The sequence below is a fragment of the Trichosurus vulpecula genome, chromosome 5 (assembly GCF_011100635.1).
Source record: "Trichosurus vulpecula isolate mTriVul1 chromosome 5, mTriVul1.pri, whole genome shotgun sequence".
Classification (NCBI taxonomy): Eukaryota; Metazoa; Chordata; class Mammalia; order Diprotodontia; family Phalangeridae; genus Trichosurus; species Trichosurus vulpecula.
The window spans coordinates 99,852,300-99,879,082 of NC_050577.1; positions in this window are offsets into that span (position 1 = coordinate 99,852,300).

The following is a 26,783-nucleotide window of genomic DNA, read 5'->3' on the forward strand; positions in this document are numbered from 1 at the left end:
GCAAGGATAAAGGATATTCCTACCATATCTTTCTAATTAATCTCTATTTTCTATAATTATAGATCTTAAAATTACATAGCAACTATATACCATATTAAAGAAACTTCACACATACATTTACTCAAAATTTTAAAAGCAAAAATTGGCATTGCATTTTGTCAAAAGATTTTTCGACATCTGTTGATATAAACATGAGATTTTTGTTTTCCCATTATTAATAAGTTATCTGGTTACTTTTCCCAGTAATGAACTGACCCAGTATTCCTGCCATAAATCTAACATTGTCATGATGTATGATCTTTTGATGCAATACTATAACCTTGGCTAATATTTTATTTAATATTTAGGGCTCAATATCTCGGTCAATAGCTTTCTTTTTCACTCTGACATATTTAGATCATTTTTTTTGGTAGGATATCTTCTTTTCTGATTTTTCAAATAGTTTTTTATAATACAAAAATTAGTTTTTCTTTGAATATTGGCTTATAAATCAATCTAGTCCAGGAGTATTTTTTCTTTGAGTGGTTGATTTATGGGCTTGTTGAATTTCTCTTGGTGAGACTGAGCACTTAAAGTCTATTTCTTGTTCTGTTACTTTGTGCATTTTTAATTTTAAAAAATATTCATCAATTCACTGAAGTTATTAGTTTTATTAGCTTATAGTTGGGCAAAGTGGGTTCTAATAATGTAATTTGTATTTAATAGACTTATTTATATATTTACACATATTTATTTATTTATTGAATTTATCTTTACCATACTAGAGCCAAATCCCACCCTGCAGATTTCAAGAAAATCTATTATAGTTAATCCCGTCCCTAAAAATCAAACCAGCTTAGCCACAGTGCCCAGTTCAAAATCTTTTGTTTAACCTCTTCATCCCCAGTTGTTACTCACTATTTGTCCCAGGCCCAGTTAAAAGTCATTGTTTTACATAATTACTAAGACAAACACATGACTATGACAAAGAAAGACATTGTATAGGCTGTGACTTTGACATTAAATAAAGTCAATAAAGCAGGTTTGTTCAACACCACAAAAATATATAAAGACAATCGGCAAGAGGCATTAATCTAATTAATCTAGCAGCCTCATTCACAACAAAGGGGCATCAAATATATATCCCAACTAATTATTTCTTCTGGAACATAAAAGTAAAACATTTCCGAGAATTAAAAAGAAAGTGATTTTTTTTTTCAGTGGGGGAAGGGGCAGGGCTCCAAGGTCTCTTGCACTGAAGTTTAAAGTTTCTGTTCCATGAATGTACTCTTCATCAGGTCTTTTGAAAAAAGGAGGGAGACAGTCCAGTTCCTAGGCTTCTAGGATGGTATATTGTATCTTCCCCAAATGTGGACAGTAATGTTGTTTTGTTTTGTTTTGTGTTGTTTTGTTCTTTAGAAATGATGGGCCAGCTGGTGTCATAGTGGCTAGAGCACCAGCCCTGGATTCAGGAAGACCCAAGTTCAAATCTGTTCTCAGACATTTGACACTTACTAGCTGTATGACCCTGGGCAAATCACTTAATCCCAATTGCTTTCCCCACCCAAAGAAAAATGATAATTAGCTTTATTTCTAGCTAGGTCTTAAACTAGGAATGAGGGGATTCTAGAACAGGAAAGAATTCCTCTGTATTCCTATTCATGTTAAATGTATCACTGTATTCTTTAGCTCCCCCAGTATGACCCTGAAAACACTATCCCCAACCTTTGAGATATTGCTGTGCAAATTTATATTTTTTTCCCCTCCAGCGTTGAAGCACATTAGTTTTGGCTTGGAAGGACCTGAGTCCAAATCTCAACCCTAATACTTCCTTTGTGATGTTGAACAATTTCCTTAACCTCTCTGGAGCTTGATTTCTTCATTTTTAAAATAAAGGGATTGGGCTAGAGAACCTCTGAGGTTCCTTCTTTCTCTAAATTTATGATCCTATTGTCCTGTGATTTTGTATATATATATATATATATATTTCTCTACTCTGTTTCTCTACTCTTCCAGGATGTTATCATTCATACAAAACTCTTATTATCCTCCACTGGTCATCCAGGTTGTCTTCTGATGACTTGGTAGTCAAGGCCTGTATATCTCAGGTCTATTAGCAAATTTAAGCAATCTCATCCAGCTAGGCCAACTATAGTTCAGTATTTCTCATGATTCCAGTTATGTTCTTAAGTTTTTATAAAGGCAGACAACAGGTATTTAAATGCTTACTATGTGCCAAGAACTGTGCTAAGCATGAACATGGGAAATAGGAATATGCTGGGGGGAGGGGGGTGAGAAGGGAGAGAGGGAGGGAAAGAGAGAGAGAGGAATCTGTCCTTCTGGTAGATTACATTCTAATAAGGGAGGAAAGCACACAAAAAGGAGTTGAAAATGGGAATGAGTGAGTATTGTATACCCATTTGGGAACATGATGTTGAAATCCAGAGAGCCAGACCAGAGATGAGAAAAGAATGACTGGTCAACCTTGGGCCTTTTCCCAAAATGGAAGCCCAAGGAAGACCTTGCCAGAGAGGAGCAGAGGGTGAAGGGGTTTTCCAGGGTAAGAAGTCCCCAAGTGCTGAGAACAAATTTAGAAGAGATCTGAGACATATGTGGCGGCAAAGTCCAAAAAAAATCAGAATCAAATCCAAGAGGGGAATGAAGAATTTTAAATTTTTATAGTGAAAAAAAATACTAGTATAGTAATATGTCTCACATCTGTATCATAATTGTTATAGAATTGTCCTCTCTAACACTGTTTCACCTAAAGATATATTTTCATTTAACTCCTTAAATAAATACTAGTTAGATTAGTACTACTTGAAATAATGACTATCATTTGGGGAAAAGCTAAGCAAATTAAGTTTGATGAACTTAGTGGGATATTACTACACTATAAGAAATACTGAATATGATGAATAAAGAGGATCCTATAAACACTTTTATGAACTGATGCAAAGGGAAAATAAGAACCAGGAAAATAATAAACACAATGACTACAATAATGTACATACAAAGAACAACAACTTGATAAAAACTGAATAAAGTGAAGTCCACAAAGAAGAAATATGAAAAGACACCTGCCGCAGTTTCTTGGCAAAGGTAAAAGACCATAGGTATGAAACACTGTATGTGATATGAGGCTATTTAATGGTACTTACTTTGGCTGACCATTTTCCTTCTCACTTAAAAAAATTCCTTACTATGAGGTATGGCTCCCTGGGAGAGTTTGGGGATGGGGGAGGGATATAGTGGGAAATGTAAGTTATGTAATAAGAAAATACAATAATAAATAGTTAAATTACTACTTGAAAATGTTAATTAAATTAATGTTAATTAACCTTCACTAAAATATTATCCCTCATTGTGACAGGGAAATAAACCTGGATTCTTGAAGGCTATGTGAGCAAAGTACTGGAAGGCTTTACAGATTGGGAAAATATGCAAGTCTACAACTGGTGATGAAATATATACCTCTGTTGTCCTAAAAGGACCTTGCTAATTTTGAAGCAGTTCATTTTAAGATTGGTAACAGGGTGATTATTTTTTCCCCTGCAGCAAATCTCAAAGATCTTCTATGAAGTTATATAGCAATCGTGAGCTACATCAAAGCACCCCCATACACAAAATTACACATCCTTAGTAATTTAATATTAAGTGCAATGTGTTGAATACGTTTAGGTCTACAAGACTAAAGCAAATTCTAATGTTGTATTATTAAGCTATGAATTGTGGTAAGTAACATGTGTAATTCATTCCTCTTTCCCTCCCTATCACCAGTTATTTTCCACATGGAACTCCAACTACTCATAAAAGACAATATTCCAGACTTTTCCTGAGTTGATCCTTAATGTTGGGGAAGTAGGGTAATACTTAAGGGACCTAAATAAGCCTTGCTTTATTTTATTCCATAGATTTACTATTTCAGAGTTTCTTGATTCCAGTCTAAAAAGAGAATTTTAATCTAGATTAACAAAATGAAGTGGAAAGTTGACTTAATTATCCAGATAATCTAGGCTCCCAGATTCCTTTGTTTCACTGACCCAGAGTAGATTCAATGTTTTTGGAATAATTGCCTCAATCCTCCCCTTCACTATACTTTGGAGAGACAGCCTGTGAGTTGTTTTAAATTCTTAATTAATCCTTACCACAGAGGACTTTGAAACAGAAGATGAAAATATCCAACCCATCACTTAGAATAATTGAAGCAAAGAAGTTAAAGAATGAATATGTTCATTGTGTTACATTAAATTGAAGACAAGAAACTTTTTTATGCTAAGCTCATTGTACCAGCTAGCTCCCATCCCCCTGGGCTTTTGTTCACAAACTTCATGTTTCTTTTCATTAGTTTCCTTGTGTGGAAAATGAGTAGTTTGGATGAGGTAAACACCTCATCCAAATTCAGTGGAATTCTGAATAAAATTTTATCATCTGTAAATTTTTGTTGTTATTATTTTTAGTGAGAGGTGCAATATACAGCTAGCGCAAAGAAGTTGCTAATACTAGCTCAGAAAGAATTGTGTGAAAGAATTTTAGGGGTGGTTGGCAAAGGACACAACTCATTAGACATAGTTTTAAAGGGTGAAAGGCCAATAGAAGGGAGAAAGAAAGAACCATGAATACACTAGAATTTTCCTTTTGTCCCCACCTCTCCAAGGACCCACAGATAATGGGAAAGTTCCCTGAAGTTATAAGCCAACTTCAGACTATTTTTTTTCTCCTGCTGAAAGTACCTCAGAGTCAGCACAGTACTAGAGATTTTAACCTGTGAGCTAAAAATGCAGAGGCAGCCAGACTCTTCCAGGGTTTCAGTTTCAAGACACAGCTTTGACACTGGTCATTCCTGAATACTAGTGGGCAAGTTTTAACCATTTCTGTTCTCTTCTTATGGTGATGAGGACTAACTGAGCACCAGAGACACAGGAGAGACACCCAGTGGGATTCCCATAAATGAGTGGTTTCTGATGGATTTTGCAACATTTAGAAGTTATTTACAATGAAGAAATGATCATGTCCTCTATCCTTAACAAGTTTTGTTGTTTGTTTGTTTGTTTTTTATGGTGGAAGGAGCTGTATCTGGGGATCGAATAGAAATAAACGGTATTTAGCACATAGTGAGGTTCATCATGGGAGTTCCTCGATCAACTTGATCAATTGCTTTTCTTTGTAAATTTGATTGAATTATACTATGGGCATTGTTTCAGTGACTAGGGCAATCCAAAATGTAGTCAATTCTGTTATCATGCCTGTTTGAAAACACATCTTTATTCAAATGCGAATGATATGGAACAATTTGAGCACAATACAAATTTTACATTTATTTATGCATGACTGCATCTTTGACAAAATCAGAACAAAGAAAACTGTGCCCAGGTGAACCCAGCTTAACTGAACCTCTTAGTAATACACAAAATATGCACAGCAACTACCTTAGTTTACTACATATGTTATTCTACAAGTTTGTGTTATGCTATTCTTTCATAGTTGCAAACTTTTTTCTAAAAGAACATTAATTCAACACCCCAAACATGCCTAAATGCCATATTTATTACATATTTATGGCATGGTAGAAACAGCAGGAGTTGTGGGTACAAGAGAACTGATCTCCATTCCACTGCCTCACCTCCTGCCATGTTTAAATACACACACACACGTGCACACACACACACACACACACAGAGTCATCCTAGATTTGCCACCCTCTCATCTGTAAGCCACAAACTTTACCAATCTGGGGAGAAGGCCAAGCAGTAGCCAGAGGTCCATTTAACATGTCTAACACTGTTTTAATTAGGTTTCCATCTTTTTTACTGTTTCACCAACAAGTTTTTGAGATGTGTTGACCCATTTTCCCCATAATCCATGTGATTTTTAATCATGTTATTTTTGCATAGTGTGATGATTTTTAGGAACACATATGTCACATTAGAGCAGAACTTACTTGACAGGATAGGTATTTATTATTGTGGATTTTAGCATCCTGTGGGAATGGAGGCTTAACAGAAAGGGAGGAGAATTCCTTTGGTTGCTTCTGGGCTACCAAAAGTTTGATTGTTTATGATCTATTGTTAGGTGTAACCATCCTTGTCAAATAGTTGTTTGGCCAAAAAAGTCTTTTAAATTTGTAGTTTTTCCCAGTTTGTAAAGAAAGGAAACTTATTAGAGACCCACTTGCAAAGGGAGGAGGGAACAGAATTTTGACTTACAACGATGGCAGATTTGGGGGAATGAGAAAATAATAAGGGTTGATGAGGGTGATAGCAGCACAAACCTAGTTATCCTATAGTAAACCTATAATCTAGTTATCAGAACATCTGCAATCCCCTTTTTTAGAACCCAGAATGGTGATCTCTGCAACAACCACATGCAGAGATATGTAACTGTGGAGAGTTAAATTTCCCAGATCAAAATCATGGTTAGGGGAATAAGAGGCCAAAGAGAAATATGATTTTTAGGAAAGCCATGTGTTCAAACCTGATCTGTGTAAATCCAGAGCTTATAATGGTGGGATATGGGTTTCAGTTACATGTGATTAATATTTTTGCTTTAAGTTGTTGCATTTTCTAATCTAATTGAATGATGCATTGTAATGAAGCTTAGCATATGAAGCAACACAAAGGGGAAAAAAAAGAAATGGCCAAGGCTTAGTAGGCAGGAAATGAACTGCAGATTGAATGAAGACTATTCCACAATCATTGCCCAAAAGTGAGCCCAGGGATGTAGCACTGGGAGGTGGGGGAAGAGAAGTTATGTATTATTGGTTGACTGTTAACAGTATGCTCCCCGGGTTGTGACTATTACTGTATCTCTATCACAATAAAGATTAGTTCTGAGGATGTAACCTGCTTGGTCTTCATCCATTCTTAGGCAGTCTGGTGACTCCCTGCTCCTGGGGAAAAGCAGCAGCAGCAGGAGGAGGAAGAAGAGGAGGAGGAGGAGGAGAAGGAGGAGGAGGAGGAGGAAGAAGAGGAGGATGAGGAGAAGGAGGAGGAGGAGGAAGAGGAGGATGAGGAGAAGGAGAAGGAGGAAGAAGAGAAGGAGGAGGAGGAGGACGAAGATGAGGATGAGGAGAAGGAGGAGGAGGAGAAGGAGGAGGAGGAGGAGGAAGAAGAGGAAAAGTAGAAGTAGTAGCAGCAGCAGCAACAACAACGGTAGTAATAATTATATTGATAATGGTAGTGGAGGTAGTAATAGCTAGAATTTATGGAAGATTTTAAGGTTTGTAAAACACTTTATGAATGTTATCTCATTTTATCCTCACAACAACCCTGAGAGAATCTACGCGAATCATCAGTATTTCTATATATTATCAACAAAACAGAGCAGGAAGAGATAGAAAAAGAAATTCCATTTAAAATAACTGTAGAGAATATAAAATATTTGGGAATCTACCTGCCATGACAAACCCAAGAACTGTATGAACACAATTAGAAATCACTCTTCATACAAATAAATACATAAACAACTGCAGAGATATTAATTGGTCATGGATAGACAAGGTCAAAATAATAAAAATGACAATTCTACCTAAGCTTATTTACTTATTTAGTTCCATTTAAATTAAACTACCAAATAATTGTTGTGTAGATCTAGAAAAAAATAATAGCAAAACTCATCTGGAAGGACAAAAGGTCAAAAATATCAAAGGAAATAATTATAAAATGTGAAGGAATACAGCCTATCAGTACCAGATTTCAAACTACATCACAAAATGGGATCACCAAGACAATCTCGTACTGGCTAAGAATAGAGTAGTGGATCAGTGAAAGAGGTTAAGTATATAATACAAGTAGTAAATGACCATAGGGATCTAGTGTTTGATAAATCTAAAGATCCATGCTTTGGGGGCAGGAACTCACCACCTGACAAAAATTGTTGGTAAAAAACAAACCATTTTGGAGAACAACTTGAAAGTATGCCCAAATGGCATAATAAAACTGTGCATATCCTTTGACCCAGCAATACTGCTCCTAGGTCTGTAGCCCAAAGAGATTAAAGGAAAAGGAAAAGCACCTATGTACACAAAAATATTTATAGCAGCTCTTTTTGTGGTGGTGAAGAATTGGAAATTGGGAGATTGCCTATCAGTTGGGGAATGGCTAAACAAGATGTGGTATATAATTTTTATAGAATACTACTCTTTTTTTGATTTTTTAAAATTGTACTAAATGTATTTTTCATTTTTGGTTTACAACGCTCAGTTCCATAAGTTTTTGGGTTCCGAATTTTCTCTCCCTCCCACTCCTCCCCTGAACCTCCGATGACGGCATGAAATCCAATGTAGGTTCTACATATACCTTCACAATGAACTTATTTACATAATAGTCCAGTTGTAATGAAGAACTATAACCAATGGAATGAATCATGAGAAAAGAGAAATGAAACCAAAAAGGAAGGAAAAAAAAAGAAAGAGCAAAAAGTTTGGCTTAATCTGCATTCAGACTCCATAGTTCTTTCTCTGGATGTGCGTAGCTTTTTCCATCATGAGTCTTTTGGAGCTGTCTTTGAACTTTCCATTGATGAGAGGAGTCAAGTCTATCAATGTTAGTCCTCACAGATACTGTGTGTCTGTAATCGTGTATAATGAGCTCCTGGTTCTGCTCCCCTTACTCACCATCAGTTCATATAAGTCATTCCAGGTTATAATGAAGTCCATCTGCTCCTCATTTCTTGTAGCACACTAGTATTCCCTTACATTCATACACCACAATTTATTTAGCCATTCCCCAATTGATGGGCATACCCAATGGAATACTGTTCTATGATAAGAAATGATAGGCAAGAGAATTTCAGGAAAAAAAAAACTAGGAATATCTGTATAAATTGATATGAAGTGAGCAGCATTAAGAGGACATTGTACATATTAACATCAATATCGTAACACCAATCTACTGTGAAAGACTTAGCTACTCTAACAAAGAAATAATCCAAGACAATTCCAAAGGAAATTCCAAAGGAAAAAATTGTCATGAAGTAAAATGGTATCCACCTCCAGAAAACGAAGCCATAAACATGAAGTGAAAATGGAAGCATAATTTTTTGCATTATTTTTCTTGATTTGGGGGTAGGGGAAACATAGCTGATATGGAAAAATGTGATTTCATATGTATAACTGATGTCATATTGGTTACCTTCTCAATGTGAGGGGAAGGGGCTGGAGGGAGGGAGAGAATTTAGAACTCAATATTTTAAGATGTTTAAAAAATTAATAATAATTTGGTAAAAGAAAAAACATCTCAGAGGTAGATGCTGTTATTATCTCCATTTTATAAATGGGTGTAATAACAATTCAGATTTGAAGATCTTTCCCACCCATTAATAGGCCATGTGGCCTGCTTACATCATAGGAAGCCTAAGTCACATGGGGTGGGAGGAGTTTGCTGAGAGGGAAAGGAAAGTGTGTCATGGGAAATGAGAGAGAGCAGTTAGAACTGAGGGAAAGAGCAGACGTGTGCTGTATTGTGAGTGATTGTTGGTGGCAAGGCCCCAGCAGGGGGCCAGATGGCTTTGAGATGGAGCAGTTCTCTGCTGTGATATTGTGTATTGAATTCTTTGCTTCTATGATGGATTGGGCTTATTGGTTTGGGTATCTGGTTCTCTGGTGTCTGAATAAATGGTTTACTTCTTCTACCTTCTATATAGAGAGTCTCTTATATTTTGCAATCCAGAACCACATAGGCATTTTGACAATCATCTATATTATGAATATCGCCTTGTCAATACAATGGGGAAACAGGCACAGAATGATTTAAAGGCTTGACCAGGATCATATAGTTAGTAAGTGCTGAGGCCACATTTGAACTCTGGTCCAGTGCTCTATCCAGTGTTCCACCTAGCTGCCTGACTTACCACAGAGACCAAATGGTCTTCAGCCAAAATGAGGCCCAAACTTAATCAATCCAATAATCTCAGTCTATAGCTAATAGCAGGAATTACAGGTATGAGCCATCAAGTGTGACTCACATTTAATTTCTAGAGGAAATGTAGAGTCCTGTGAAACACAGTAATAATTTCACAACATGGAATAGTAGGCAAATAATAAATTCATATTAAATAATAGTTCTAAGTTTGTGAAGTGATTGCTTCGAAATGACCCACTGATGTAGGTGCAAATATCATGAATCTTATTTTACAAATGAAAAAAAAACCTGCACCTCAAAGAGAAATCTTGCCCTGAGTTATGCTGCTAGTAAAAATCAGTTAGTACCTTGACTCCTCAATCTTTCTTCAATATCAAAATGTCTCAAAGTCCAATTGAAAATCTACCAAAGTAATTGAAGAGTTATGCAATGAAGTTTAGTTTTCAAAATGAGTATGCTCTCTAGGCAACTGGGTCTTCTTATAGACTAATAATCATGATTCTGATCCTTTCTCAGCATTATAACCACATAAAGTAAGAAAAGTAGCTGTCTTGATTGCAAAAGGAATTATCTAGTTTTGCTGTCCCAGATTTTCCAGATAATCACATAACCAGCTGTGGGTGGAGATCAGTTGCCTGAAGAAATGAGATTTTTAATGGGGTAGAGATAGGCAGAAAATTTAATTTTAGAGCATGAGGGACATCCCAGAGTAGGCAAGGCTAGAGGGCTTTGGGCAGTTATAGAGCTGTATAAGTATACTAGATGCCTAGGTAGGAGAGGAGATGTGTAGAGTGGATATGGGGTGCCAGCAGATGGGAAAAGGGCACTGAAAGAGAGTTGAAATAGCAATGGTCAACTTTACCCACCCTTCACAATTTCTAATATTAGCCCTATATACACCCTCCACTGTCTGGAATTTAGTTTATTGTATGAGCATGTGTGATTTAGAGAATAAATCCCAAAGTTCTATAATTTCATCAGTATAATTATTTATTCTATCATTACAGTTCTTAATCCTTTATTTTATCAAAAGATAGACTTCTATGAGTTTCTAGGTCCCGCCCAAATCCTGTTGACCAGCTGTTGAAAAATTTTGTGATGATGACCTGTTCACTTAGCTAAGTCCCTTCTCATACAACGAAGACATAATTGGATACAATGACTTTATTAAAATCTTTCCAGTTTGGCAGGACCTGTTAGAGTGTGGCTTCTCTGGCTTAGCCTTCCAGAGCCTAGTCACCTCCAAATCAAGACGAGTCGTTAAACAAAGACTATAAGTGGAGGACTTTAAAGAGCATAGAAACATAACTCTAGAACTCATGGAGACTTGAGAAGCTATCTAATACTATCTTTTTTTTTTCAAATGAGGAAATTGAAGCTAAGAGGGGTTAGGTGACTTGCCCAAAGTCACATGGGTAATCTGAATCATAATTTGCATGAGTACTAGAACTTGAGCTGGAAGGAACATCAGAGATCATACAGTTCAATGTCCTCTTTTTATGGATGAGGAAAATGAGGCCCAGAGAGGCCATCTAAGATGAGGCAACGAATAAGCATCAAATGTGAACCCCAAGTCTTCTGACTCTAGGGATGGGAACTGAAATTTTGTTTCTAACTTCCTTGTTTTGTATAGCTATCTTTGCAAAGACCCATAAGAAACTTAAGGAAAAAGGAACGGGGAACTCTAGGAAGAAATTAGAGATATCATCAATATACATGAAATTGAATGTTATCCTGAAAACCACATGGATATTTTTCCTTTTTATTTTCTATTCTTTTCTATTTTTTTAAAAAACAAATCCTGGCATTGCACATTAATTATTTTTCTACCCCTGCTGAATAAGACATTTTATTCCTCAGAGGTAATCAGGTCATGGTTCATAAATTAAGTACAATGTTGAGAACTTGGATATTTAAAAAATAAAATCAATACAATATGATTTCTATAGAAACGTAATCAGCTAGATGCTAACAAAGGATAGAATTACTTAATAGTCATCTTTCTTTGGCAACTTTGGAAGATACTTGCATTCAGCAAATGTCCATGTTGGCTACTGAAATATCAAAATCACCACATACATGACCAAACTATCTTCTTTGCTTTGTGTGCATAGATCATAAAACAGTGTTATGCATTATCTATGAAGGTACTTAAGGCTTATAGAGGGGGCAGAAACATCTTGATGTTTATATGCTAGCACAAAAAAAAAACATTACTCTTCGGGACAAAACAATGAAATCCATGTTAAAAATAAACAACACCCAGTAACGTTCTTGATGCCTAATTCAAATGTATGTGTATATGCACACATATATACATATTAAATATACATATGTGCATATTAAGTATGCATATATACATAAAATGTATTTGGCTAGATATAGATGATAGATTACTAGATAGATCAGTAAATAGATAGATAGATAGATAGATAGATATAGAGGGTATCCTTAGTAAGACTCAAGTAAAGGTCTCCAAAACTTCTATTACGATGGTTAAAAAGATGTGAATCCCTTGGTAAGGTTAGTTTTTTGAGAAGGTATGTATGTGTAATGAGTCCTTTGTCCCTTTCAGGTGACATTAAACAAATTTGATTAATTGCTTCATTGCTAATTCATGCGTCCTAGATATATCTTTGGAGATGACCTTTAAAAGAGAGAGATAGAGAGAGCTGCAGACAGAGAAACCCAGTAAGGAGAGGAGTTATACAATGACTGCAATTGAGTTCCCTGAAGGGGAAGCCTATATATCTGTAATTCCCTTCCATGGGATTATGTCACCCAAAGATGCCATCATACAGAGATAGTAGTGGGGAAATGAAGAGGTTTTGGACTGAACCACTGTAAGGGGAATCAGTAAGTGAAAGATCTTTCCCACCCATTGAATAGGCCTCAAGTGGGGCCAACAAATGTAGGCCTGATTAGAGGCAGGCCCACACCCTTTCACTAACTAGGTGTGAGATCCCAAGCCCACACCCTTCTGCTAGTTAAGCTGATGTGGTCATGAAGCCCTCAAGGCCCTAAGGGGAGTTGCTAAGACCAGAGCCAACGGTATGTGCACTGAGTTCTAGTCAATCAGATGCTGGCTAGGACTGTATAGAGAGCCCAGAACTGAAAGCAGCAGAACTGAGAGCAGCAGGATTCAGAAACAGACATCAAGAGGACATTGAGGCAGCAGACATTGAGGGAGAGCCAGCACTGAGAGAGAAGGTAGAGCAGAGAGTGCAGAACAAGAGAGAATTGTGGAGATCAAGAAACTCAGAGTCCATACTGCTGCAGGAGAGAGTGCTAAGTGGAGAGTTAGTATTTGTGAGTGATTGTATACAGGAAGGCCCTGGCGGGGAGGGGAGGGGAGGTTGCAGGATAGCTTGGCTCCTTGCTATAATACTTTGTTATAAATTCCTTTTTGCTACACTGAGGTGGGCTTACTGGTTATGGAATATAATTACTACTATATGGAATTGGAATTACTGGTCCTGGGATTGGATTCTCTCATGTATAAATGAATGTTATACTTCCTCTGCCTTCTACCTAGAGAATTTCTTATACTTTGACATTCTGAACCATTCAGGCATGTTCATGATCATCCTTGAGGTCATGAATCTTGCCATACTGCTATAACCACCTAGACCCAGAGGAGTAGTTTCTGGCCAGCATAACAATCTGCAAAGCTGAAACTAAGAAGAGACTCTTGACATTGCTTTTCACTCAAGTGTGTGTTATAGGAGCTGTGTAGGTCCAAGTAAAGGTAGCTCTCTGGTGCTCTTTGAAATGGGTCTTAGGTTAGTACTATTAGTCTAAAGGAAAGTTCTGGCTACTCAAAAAGAAAAAGCCCACTAAAGAATGAAGGAAGGTTGTTTTGTCCCTTTACAGGTTCAGGACTGATGCCTTTGCATTTTTCTCTTGGATTAAAAAATTGTAATCTTGTATTTGATAAATTATTGTCCTGAGTAAGTCAGGGAACTTTTTTTCTTTTTCTAATTTTTAAAATTTTTAAAAACTGATTTAGTAGTTTATTTTTCTCCAGCTACATTTTTAAAATTTTTATGATTTTTTTAAATTTTTGAATTCTAAATTCCCTTTCTTTCCCTCTTCTTCCCTTCCTCCCTCATTGAGATGGCAATCTGATATAGGTTATACATGGGCAGCCATTAAAAAACATATTCCCACCTTAATCATGGTGTAAAAGAAAAGACAAATTGAAGGAAGGAAGGAAAGAGAGAAAGAGAGAAAGAAAGAAAGAAAATAAGAGAGAAAGAAAGAAAGAAAGAAAGAAAGAAAGAAAGAAAGGAAGAAAAAGAAAGAAGAAAGAAGGAAGGGAGGGAGGGAGGAAGGAAGGAAGAAAGAAAGAAAGAAAAAGTATGTTTTGATCTGCATTCAGACTCCATCAGTTCTTTTTCTTAAGATGTATAGCATTTTTAATCATAAGTCTTGGATCATTGCATTGCTAAGAATAGTTAAATCTTTCACGGTTGATCACTGCACAATATTCCTGTTGCTGTATACTATCTTCTCCTGCTTCTGCTCATTTCACTTTGCATCAGTTCATGTAAGTCTTTCCAGGTTTTTCTGAGATTATCTTGCTCACCATTTCTCATAGTACAATAATATTACATCACGATCATATACAATTAGTTCAGCCATTCCCCAACTGATTAATATACCCTCAAATTCCAGTTTTTGCTACCATTAAAAGAACTACTATAAATATTCTTAAACATATAGGTTCTTTTCCTTTTTTTAAAAATCTCTTCGGGATACAAACCTAGTAGTGGTATTACTTGCTCAAAGGATATGCGCAGTATTATAGCCCTTTAGGCACAGTTCAAAATTGCTCTATGGAATGGTACACAATGCACTAACAGTGTATTAGTGTCTCAATTTTCCAACATCCACTCTCACATTTGTCACCTTTTTTTTCTGTCATGTTAGTTGATCTGATAGGTATGGGATAGTACGTCAGAGTTGTTTTAATTTGCATTTCTTTAATCAATAGTGATTTAGAACTTTTTTTATATGATTATAGATTTGATTGCTTTGTCTGGAAACTACCTGTTCATATCCTTTGATCATTTATCAATTGAGGAATGGTCTTTTTTTTAATAAATTTGACTCAGTTCTCTATATTTTTGAGAAATGAGGTCTTTATCAGAGGAACTTGCTACAACTTTTTTCAGAGTTGTGATTACTAACTGTATTTTCTTCCACCCTATTTTCTTCATGTTTGTCCTACTTTCTCTCTCACCCTGTCCATTCTCCAAAGTGTTTTGCTTATGTCTTTTACCTCCCCCAATCCACCCTGCCATCTATCAACATCCCCCCTACCCCTTTTCTTATCCCCTTCCCATCCTGCTTTTCTGTAGTATAGGATAGACTTCTATACCCAGCTAAGCATGTATGTTATTCCTTGTTTTAGCCAATTCTAATGGGAATAAAGTTCACTTGTTTCCCCACCTCTCCCATCTTCCCATCTACTGTAAAATCACTATTGTACCTCTTTTATGTGAGATAATTTATCCCATTCTACTGCTCCCTTTCCCCAGTACATTCCTTTGGATAATTGTTTCACCTCATCGTTTTGTGGGTTCTGCACTCCAGAATTTGTTTTAGGACGTTATTTTTAAGATGGGGAATTTGAGAGAGTTCAGGTGAGTTCCAGCATTTTCTTCACCTTCTCGGCTCCACTCCCCCTAGAACACTACTTTTTCTGTAGAAGTTCTGAAAATAAGTCAAATGTGGACATTTCCTGTTAAATCAGTGGTTAGGGGCAAAATAAGACAAATCTAAATGTTAATAAATGTTTGACTGATTGGCCAGTAGTTGACTGCTTGATTCTTCCAAAGCAAATTTTGGGTGGAAATGCAGATTGAAAGAATGAGATCATATGGAGAATCCCCAAGACTGAACCTGGACCATGCAAAGGACATAGGGTACAATAATATATGACATCATGGCAATAGCTTAATTAGGGAGGCATCAGGGAGCAAATCATGAAGAACTATAAAAATATAAATTTATTATTTATTAATTGAAATATTAACAAACATCTCCATAGTTGAACAAGTTTCTACTAAGACTAGTAAAATGAATGAAGTTTAGTTTGACTTAATTATTCTGAATCATTGATTATTCCTCTTATTATCAATAAAATTAAAATTCCAACATATTTTCCAGAAAGCTAAGTAGGCCAATTTATAATAATTAAAAATAAAGAGAGTTTATATACAATGCCACAAAAATCATTGTGATCTAGAGTAAAGAATAGTGGCTCTGGAGTCAGAGGACCAAGGTTCAAGTTCTGTTTTTAGTGCTAATATCATGTCTGACCTTGGACAAGTCACTAAACTCCTTGGACCCCAGTTTCCTTTCCTGTAAAATGGTGGATATGGATTAGATGGCCTCTGATGTCTCTTTCAGCATTTAACATTGTCAAGGGCTGCAGAGAGGTTGAGGAAAATGAGAATTGAGATAAGTCTAGCAGATTTGGCAAGAAGAAAGACAAAAAAATTATTTTAAAGATATTTTTAAGATACTGAAGAAATATTCTACTTGTCAACAAAGGGGAGAGGAGCCTGTAGAAAGAAAAAATAAATAAAGATAATGAATGAGAAGGAATGATTTAGGAAGAAAAGCCCCAAAGAAGGCAAAATGAAGTTAACTCAAGTGAAAGGTTTAACTTAAGAAAGGAGCAAGAGCAATGTCCCCTGCTGAAAGAGAAGAGATGGAAGCAATGAATGAAGAAGACACAATCTGAGGTTATGAAGAAGATGTGATCACAGAGACGTTATAAGGCACAGTGGAGGGAATGTGAAAAAATCTTTGCTAGATGGCCTCAATCTTGTCAGTAAAGGAAGAAGAACACATACCCATTTCCTTTGGCAGTCTATGTTTCTTTGATAAATCAAAGTCTCTTAGGTGTAAGAAATCTCTACATGAAAGCACAATTATGTTCACGCAAAATCTACTCATACTTCCAAGGCACATTAAATATGTAACACACCAAGCATACATTTTATAGCTCCTATTACCATCTTTAATGTTTGCCAACACTGACATCCTGTTTCAGCAGTGTCCAAAGAGACAATAAGCTTGATTTTTCCCTTTTAAGTAACGGGAAGCACTAGCTAGGCTTCCATCAGCATCTGGAAGGAATATGATACACCCTTCAATACCCTTACAATCCACACATTTGCTGTTTCCAATGGGGCCAAATAACTATAAAGTATAGCAATCAAAGAGGGGAACCAAACTCAATCCAGGCACGGATTTTACACTAAGGATATACTGAATAGAGCAATTGTTTTAAAGAATCATACTCTCAACGAACCACTCTAGATTGTCTCCCCACCCAATCTAAGTAATTTCTTCTTTGGTGGGCAGGACATTCTTTGCCTTTGTTAAATGCTAAAAAAGAAAAGAAAAATGACTCCTATACCATAGGTCTGTCCTAGTAAGACAATTACTTTCCCTCAGTTAATCAATCAATGAGCAAACACTTATTAAATATAGTCTCTCCTACCAAAACCTTGTACACAGTGACAACATCATGTAATGATCAACTATGAATGACTTATTTCTTCTCGGCAATACAATGATGCAAGACAATTCCAAAGGACTGACAATGAAAAATGCTATTCACATCCAGAAAAAGAAGTCATAAAGTCTGAATTCAGATCCAAGCATACTATTTTCATTTTATTTTTGTGGCCTTTTTTATTTTGGTTTGTTTCTTCTTTCATAGTATGACTAATATGGAAATATGTTTTAAATGTTTGCACATATATAAGCTATATGAAATTGCTTATCATCTTAGGGAAGCTGAGGGAGAGAGGGAGAAAATTTAGAACTCAATTTTCAAAAAATGAATGGTAAAAATGTCCTTACATGTTATTGGGAAAAATAAAAGACTAACTTTTTAGTTTTTTATTTTTCCCCAGTTACATGTAAAAACAATTTTAACATTAATTTTTAAAATATTTTGTTCCAAATTCTCTCCCTTCTTCCCTCCCCTCTTTTCCACCCCATTGAGAAGGCAAGCAATTCCATATAGGTTATACATGTGTGGTCAAGCAAAATATGTTCATAATATTCATGTTGTAAAAGAAAACAGACAAGGAAAAAGACTCAAGAAAAATAAATAAAGTAAAAAAAGTTTCAATCTGCAAATAATGTAAATAGAGTATGCTTCAATCTGTATTCAGAACATCAGCTCTTTCTCTGGGATTGGATAGCATTTTTCATCATAACTCCTTTACAGTTGTCTTCGATCATTGTATTGTGAGAGTAGCTAAGTTATTTGTGGCTGATCATCTTACAATATTGCTATTACTTTGTACACAGTACATTTCACTTTGCTTCAGTCCATACAAGTCTTTCTAGGTTTCCTGCTCATCATTTCTTATAGTATAATTGTTTTCCATCAGAATCACATACCACAATTTGTTCAGCCATTTTCAAACTGATGGGCATCCCCCTCAACTTCTAATCCTTTGCTCCCCAGAAAAGAGCTGCTATAAATATTTTTGTACATATAGATCCTTTTCCTTTTCATCTTTTATCTCTTTTGGGATACAGTCCCAGTAGCCACATTGCTAGGTCAAAGGGTATACATGGTTTTAGAGCCTTTTGGGGATAGTTCCAAATTGCTCTACAGAATGGTTCAATCAATTCGCAACTCTACCAGCAGTGCATTAAATTTTGATTTTTCCCAAATTCCCTCCAACATATGTCATTTACCTTTTCTGATCTATTAGGCAATCAAATAGATATGAGGTAGTACCTTAAAATTGTTTTAATTTACATTTCTCTAATCAATAGTGAATTAAAGTATTTTTTCATATGCCTGTAGATAGCTTTGATTACTTCATCTGAAAACTGTTCCTATCATTTGATCATTTATCAATTGGGAAATGGCTCTTATTTTTATAAATTTGATTCAATTCTCTATATGTTTGAGAAATGAGGCCTTTATCAGAGAAACTTGCTTCAAATTTTTTTTTTCACAGTTACTAACTGTATTTTCCTCCATCCAATTTCCCCCCATTTATTTTATTTTCTCTCTTCTCTCTCCTTGTCCCTCCTCAAAAGTGTTTTGCTTCTATCCCCTCCCCCAATCTGCCCACCCTTCTACTGTTCCCCCCCTCCTCTGCCCTACTTTTATCCCCTTCGCCTCCTACTTTCCTGTAGGGTAAATAAGATAGATTGCTATACCCAACTGATAGGTATGTTATTCCCTCTTTCAGCCAATTCTGATGAGAGTAAGGTTCATTCACTCCCCTCACCTCCCCCTTCTTACTCTCCACAGCAAAAGCTTTTTCCTGCCTCTTTTATGTGAGATAGTTTACACCATTCTGCCTTTCCCTTTCTCTTTCTCCCAGTACATTCCTCTCTCATCCCTTAATTTTATTTTTTTAGATAGAATTCCTTTCATATTCAACTCACACCTGTTCTCTCTGTCTATATATGCTCCTTCTAACTACCCTAATAATGAGAAAGGTTTTATGAGTTTCAAATATCATCTTACTATGTAGGAATATGAACAGTTTAAACTTATTAAGTCCCTTATGATTTCCCTTTCCTGTTTACCTTTTTATGCTTCTCTTGACTCTTATATTTGAAAGTCAAATTTTCATTCAGGTTGGACCTTTTTATCAAGAATGCTCTTGAGTCCTCTATCTCATTTTTCCATTTTTCTCCCTGAAGGATTATATTCGGTTTTGCTAGGTAGGTGATTCTTGGTTGTAATCCTAGCTCTTTTGCTCTCTGGAATATCATATTCCAAGTGTTCTAATCCTTTAATGTAGAAGCTGCTAAATCTTGTGTTATCCTGACTGCGGCTCCATGATATTGTTTCTTTCTGGGCGCTTGCAATAGTTTCTCCTTGACCTGGAAACTCTGGAACTTGGCTATAATATTCCTGGAAGTTTTCATTTTGTGATCTCTTTCAGGAGGTAGTTGGTGGATCCTTTCAATTTTTATTTTATTTTCTAATTCTAGAATATTAGGGTAATTTTCCTTGAAAATGTCTTGAAAGATGATATCTAGGCTCTTTTTTTATCATGGCTTTCAGGTAGTCTAAGAATTTTTAAATTATCTCTCCTGGATCTATCTTACAAGTCAGTTGTTTTTCCACTGAGGTATTTCATATGGTCTTCTATTTTTTTTATTCTTTTGGTTTTGTTTTGTCATTTCTTGATTTCTCATGAAGCCATTAGCTTCCATTTGCTCCATCCTAATTCTCAAGGAATTATTTTCTTCAGTGAGCTTTTGGACCTCCTTTTTCATTTGACCAATTATGCTTTTTAAGGCATTCTCCTCATTGGCTTTTTAAACCCCTTTTACCATTTGTCTTAGCCTGTTTTTTAAAGTGTTAATATCTTCAGTGTTTTTTTGTGTTTGCTTTACCAAGCTGTTGACTCATTTTTCATTATTTTCTTGCATCACTCTCGTTTATCTTCTCATTTTTTCCTCTACTTCTCTTACTTGATTTTCAGAATCCTTTTTGAGCTTGTACATGGCCTGAGACCAATTCACATTTTTCTTGAAGGCTTTGGATATGGGAGCTTTGACTTTGTTGTCTTCTTCTGAGTGTGTGTTTTGATTTTCCTTGTCACCATAATAACTTCAATCATCAGATTTTTTTCTGCTGTTTTCTCTTTTCCCCAGCTTATTAATTGACTTTTAACTGTTTGTTAAAGTAGGGCTCTGCTTCTAGGGTGGAGGGTGCACTGTTCCAAGCTTCAGGGGGTTTGTGCAGCTGTTTTCAAACATATTTATAGGGATCTGTAAGTTTTCCGTCCTTCCATGCTGGTATGATTTAAGGAGGGGTGTTTATTACTCTCCTGGCCTGTTCTCTGGTCTGTGAGAGACCACAAACACTCTTTTCTGTCCCAGAACTATGAGGAGAGTTCTCCCTCCTCTGTGGCTGCAAGCTCTGATATGCTAGTGCTCCTCTTCATCCTGGAACTGCCACCCATGACCCAGATCTAAGTATGGGCAATGTAACAGCCCTACCTTAGTTCTGGTAAAAAGACCCCTGTAATCTCCTTCTAACCAGTTGTTCAATCCCCTTGTGGTCTGTGGGCTGAGAGCCCTGGAAGCAGCCACTGCTACTGCTATTGCTGCCCCTGCCACTGTTGATTCAGTCACTCCCAAGGCCTGCTCCTGGTTTGTGTGGCCGGGGCTGTGCAGGTGTGGCCTGTGCTGGACTGTGCCCCACTCTTTCCCAGGTGTGACAGACCTTTCCAGCTGACTTTCCAAGTTGTCTTTGGCATCTGTGGGCTGAGAGATCTGGAAACCACCACTGCTATGAGTGATTCAGTCACCCCAAGGCCTGCTCCAGCTTTGCTGGGGCTGGGTCCAGGGTAGTGTGGCCTCCGTTGAACTATGCTGAAGTGCACACTTCTCAGTCTGGTGCAGCAGACATTTCCTGCTGGCCTTCTAAGTTGTCTTAGTGAGCAAATTTGTTTTGCTCCATCTTTTTGTAGTTCTACTGCTCTAGAATTTTTTAGAGTCATGTTTTGAAGGTATTTGGAGGGATTTCAGGGAGAGCTCAGGGAGTACCTGCTTTTACTTTGCCATCTTGGCTCTACCTGAAAAATAAAATATTATTTAAAAATAAAGAGAAAATACAGCCAAGACCTACCTTAAAAGATTAAAAAATATTCTCTGCCCTCAAGAAGATTATATTCTAAGGTAGTATACAAAATGTGTATAGCTATCTCTCTCTCCATGCAAACACACACACATGTGCACACACATGCACATGCACCAGGCATAAGTTACATATACACTAGATACAAGTTGACCTTGGGCACTAGCATCTGGGAGCACCAAAAAGAGCTTCTTGCAGAAGGTAGTACTTGAGCTGAATCCTGAAGTTCAGGAGGAAATGTAAGTGCATGTGTAGATATGAGATGGAGTATTTGGCTAGATTGTGGAGTGATAAGGACAAGATTGAAAAAGTAGGTTAGGGATACCTTATAAAGGTCTAAGTGCCAAAATAGAGGAGCTTGCATTTGATCTTAGGGTTACAGGGAGCCACGAAAATTTACTAAATATAGGAAGGAAGAAAATCATTTCAGTAGCTATGTGGAAGGCAGATTAGAGAATAGAGACATTTGATTCAGTGAAATCAATTAGGAAACTAGTGCAACAGGGAGAGAGGTGATGAGGGTCTGAAATACAGTCACAGTTGTTTGGGTAGAGAGAAATATTCAAAATATTTGGGGGATGTAGAGAAAAGATTTGGCAATTGATTGCTGATACAGGCTAGGTAAGAATGAGGAAACGAAATTGAAATCAGTGCTGACAACCTGGGTGAATAAAATGACTGCAGTGTCCAGGACAGAAATAGGGAATTTTGTTGGAGATTGGGGATTGACTTGGAAGGAATAAAAATGAATTCTGCTTTGGACACAACTATTCCAATTATCCCACATGCCCCCTTTGTATTAATACAGAAAGAATAGAATTAGACCAAATAATAGACATGATATGATTCAGTAGATTAGCAAAGCATTTTTTGCTTTTTAGAGATAACATATGGCCTTTTCCTTAATAGGTTATGTATGCCTAAACATTCAGCAATCCAGACCATTATTCTGGATTCATTCCATCACTTTGCCTGAAACTGGAAGAAATTCAGTATATTGTCCTAAAACTAAACCATATTCTTTGGAATCCTTTTTATGGATTTGATCACACTGGCAATCCTCCAGGTCCAATGTCCAATGGCCGTTGTATGGCATATTTTTGCCAACAGTTTCACCCTTGAATTCCTTCAAAACTCTAGTCTGGCTGATTTATCTATAGCTATTCTTTTCTTTTTTTATAGACATGTCTGTGTTCTTCTAGGTATTTATGACTTTACAAATAGGTCTAGTGACCTTTTTGAAGCAGCCTGGCATAGTGGATACAGGGCCAGCCTCAGATTAAAATCTTGGTTCTGCCACTTGTTACCTACGTCACTTGAGCAAGTCACTTAGCCTTAGAGACAGGATGACCTGGCTTACCTCTGACACTAACTGGCTTTGTGACCCTGGGCAAATCACTTAACCTTTAAGAGCCCCCTTAACAGCTTTCTAAGACCCCATGTTTCAGTACAATCACGAATATGTACATGTGAGGAGAATAATCTCACCGAGAGATGAAATCATAACTTCAGACCGAAGCACACACATGCACACCCAAAACCTTTTGATATATAAACTGAAAGAGAAATCAGAACCTCCAATCACCTAATATGTTCCTTGCTAAAGAGAGACACAAGTGATTTAAATCCCCGTAATCTCCTTGCTTCACTTAGCACCACTCTGGCTTCTTAGTCAAGAAGCCCCAGTGAATCATTATGTAGCTTGCTGTTTTTGATTGTTTGTAAATTGTCACTGTATCTATGCTCCTTTTCCCCGCCCATCAGCTCCCCTCAAAAGTGTGTTTGTGTGGGTTCTTCTGATCTCCTACTTCTCCATCTAATAACTCAGAATGCTCATCCATTTTTGGGACTTCAAAGTTAAGTTCTGCATTGATCACTAGTGTCAAGATGTTAGGAAACACTTTGTTTTCCAGAGCTAAGTCCCAGCAAGTAGGCTGTTCCCTGAGCTTGGCATAACAACAATCCTTTGCACTCATCCTCTGAAGGATCTCAATCACAACAAAATCCCTAAATTGTTTCACACCAGCATCAGGTGGTTTCTCAGCTTGGACAAGTATCTGTAGTACCCATGTTCTGGTCATGAAGCTCTGCTATGAATCAAACTTGTCACATTGTTAATGTTACCCCTTATTGTCAGGGCTATAGCTCACCGTGTATCCATAGGTGTAAACATTGACATCTCCCCTCACTGCCTCACCACTCACCACCCTCCCTGCCCCCACCAATAGGGGCAGGAATCCAGCACATGTGTCCTTGTTTGCGAACCATTTTTTCTCACTTCGAAATTAAACTTCTGTTTGATTCTTGACTCTACTGTCTCTGGAATGTTTTATTCAACCCTGGCTACTCACAGGTTAAAGATTGGTTCTGGTCTAGTTAACACTATCAAATCTTCACCTCGGTCTCTGAAACATTATTCAAGTTCTATACATCTGTAGGATCTTTCCAAGTAGATGTCCTGGTGTCACTACAGTATTGAAATATGAATTATTGTCACTTCCCTCTCATATGTTTTAATTAAAGGAAATCTTAAATTTCAACCAGAGTTATTGAAAATAATGTCGGAACTTTTCCCCATCCAAGTTCCTGGATCCCTTGATATCTATCCAAGGAATTCTTGAAAGTCCAGGGATGCAACCTCTTAAAGAATATAAATACCTTAAATACAACTTAGGACCTTTCTAACATATTCTTAAGTTTTTCCTTTATCATCTCACCTTGTCATTAACACTTTCTCAGTTAGAATATTTTGTTTAGTATGATATACCTATTCTTGTCTCAGCAATGGTTAGTGGAATGTCACAATGGCTCCGTCCTTGGTCTTCTATTATTCACTATTTTGATCAATGACTAAGATGAAAGCAGAGATGACATGCTTATTAAATCCATTAATCAATACTCTTTGGATCTGTTCACTCAGCTGTTTGGTTCAATAAAGTTATATGGTCTGTGTTCTTAATTGAAGAATTGAATTGAAACTTTTATATTATTCTCTATGAAAATAGTCCACCAATTTAATTTGTTAGAATACATCTCAGAGATATGAAATAAGGATGATGACTTTTTTTATTATGTTTTATTAAAGATAATATATTCATGTAATTTTGGAAATGTTCTCTGAACAGATCACAATAATATACATGTATATATGTACATATATATACATACACATATACATACATAGACACACAATTTTAATTCATTTTATTTTCCACTTAGTAGATGTTGGCAAAGTTGTTGAATTTTAATATTCTCAGTATTATATCCTCTTTTAAATATGAATATATAATATTTGTTTATAGACATTTCATTAGAGGGCTACATTTTTAACAATTTTAAAGGAATGGGAATCTCATGGAATGGAGGCAAGTTGGAGCAAGTGTCACTAGAATGAACTTCAGACAAAATGCCCCCCTTACTGATAGAACCAAACAGCTGTATGCAAATTTCAGGCAAAGGTTCTAAATGAAAGAGGTTAACCCTTTTCACTGCTGAAATTATAAACTGAAGAAAATGAAATGACAGAGAAAAAACCATTCATTATACTTTTACCTAGGATTAATATATAGCACTGTGCTATGCTGTATCATATGATTTTCAAAACAACCCTTTGGGGTTGATGCTATGGTTATCTCCATTCTGTAGATGAGTGAACTTAGTCCTAGAGGGATGAAGCCATTTGCCCAGGATCACACAGCTAAGTAAATTATCTGAGATAAAATTTGAACTTAAGTCTTCCTACCTCTTAACTCAAGTGGTCCATGTACTAGACACCTTCCTGGTTACAATCATGGAAGAAAATCAGAGAATCTCTTCAAATGTACTTTTGGCCAACATAATTATTTTCATGTGCCCCCATCCAACACTCTTTGTGTGTTTCAATTTATCCATTATGTAATAGCTTTCTTTTGTCCTTATACCTGCAATGGTATCTTTTAGTTTTCAAGTCAGCTATAATTTTTTCTATTGTTTTCTTTCCCCCAAGCATTTGCTCTTTTAATACTGAGCTACATATTTGTTTCCTGATGAAAATATTAAATATATTTTATTTACCTTTAAACTTCTGGTGGATTCATTTACTTTTCAAAATATTTCTGTCATTTTATTCCACTAACTATTGTTCATGGCAGTCCTGGGACATAAATAGCTTGGAGTAATAATGAAGATCAAGAAAAAACATGAATTAGTATAATTATTCACCTGCTTTGTTCCCATCAACAACATTAGTCTCTAATATGCATGAAGATAAAATTAGATAAAAATATTAGCAACCAGATTTATTTTTCTGTGAAGGCTAAACACAAGGCTGCCCAGAAGCTCTCAGATGAGGTGAAAATTATGGCAGTGAAACAATGCAGATACATAGATCATGATGGTTGTTTATATACTGAAGACAATGGGGATTCCCTTTCACCTTATGATGCAAAAAAACCCCAACAAACAAATAAACAAACAAAAATCTTCTCCAGTCTAGTTATAATTAGCTGTGGAAGGAAGGCCACAGGAAAATAGTGGGTTTTTATCCTCTTTCCAACTGGAATTCATCAAATGTAAATAACAGACAAGACAAGTCAGGACAGATCAAAATCAGAAGCTAGTCTCCAAGACAAGAATGGAGTCATAAAAAGAGAGGGACTAAAATTATGATTTTACTATTGTAGAACAAGGATAGGGACTAGAATTATTATTTTATTAATGTAGGACATGGGGGAGGAAATAGCAAACCACTCCAATATCTTTGCCAAGAAACCCCAAACTGGGTCACGAAGAGTCTGACATGACTGAAATGGTTGAACAACAATAATGTAGGGCATTCCCAGGTGGGGAAATTCTTTGTACCAATGCAGGATAGCAATCTTTGATAGTCATCTAGAGCCAAGATGTTAAACTCCCAAGTGCTCCTAAGAACCAGATTAAAATGTGTTTGGACTGTGTTTTACAAAATAAATAAAAATGGAGCACAACATAGGTAATGGCAATTTGTGGTTTTCTTAGTCAGTATGCTGTTGGCACTGATCTTTTTCTATTTGAACTGAAATCATAGATGTAGAGGACTGAGAGGTTAGGTAACTTGTCCAGGGTCACACAAACAATGTGGAACCTGAACCTAAGCTTTTCTCTGTCCTCAAGGCTAGAACTTTATGCATTATGCCATGCTGGAATAGAGTCATAAAGAATCACAAATCCATGGTACATCTTGTCTAGAATGCTACATCTATTTTTATATTTACTTAGCACCTCTTTCATTAGTGAGATCATTGTGAACAGAAATTGTTTCTTTGTATTTGGAT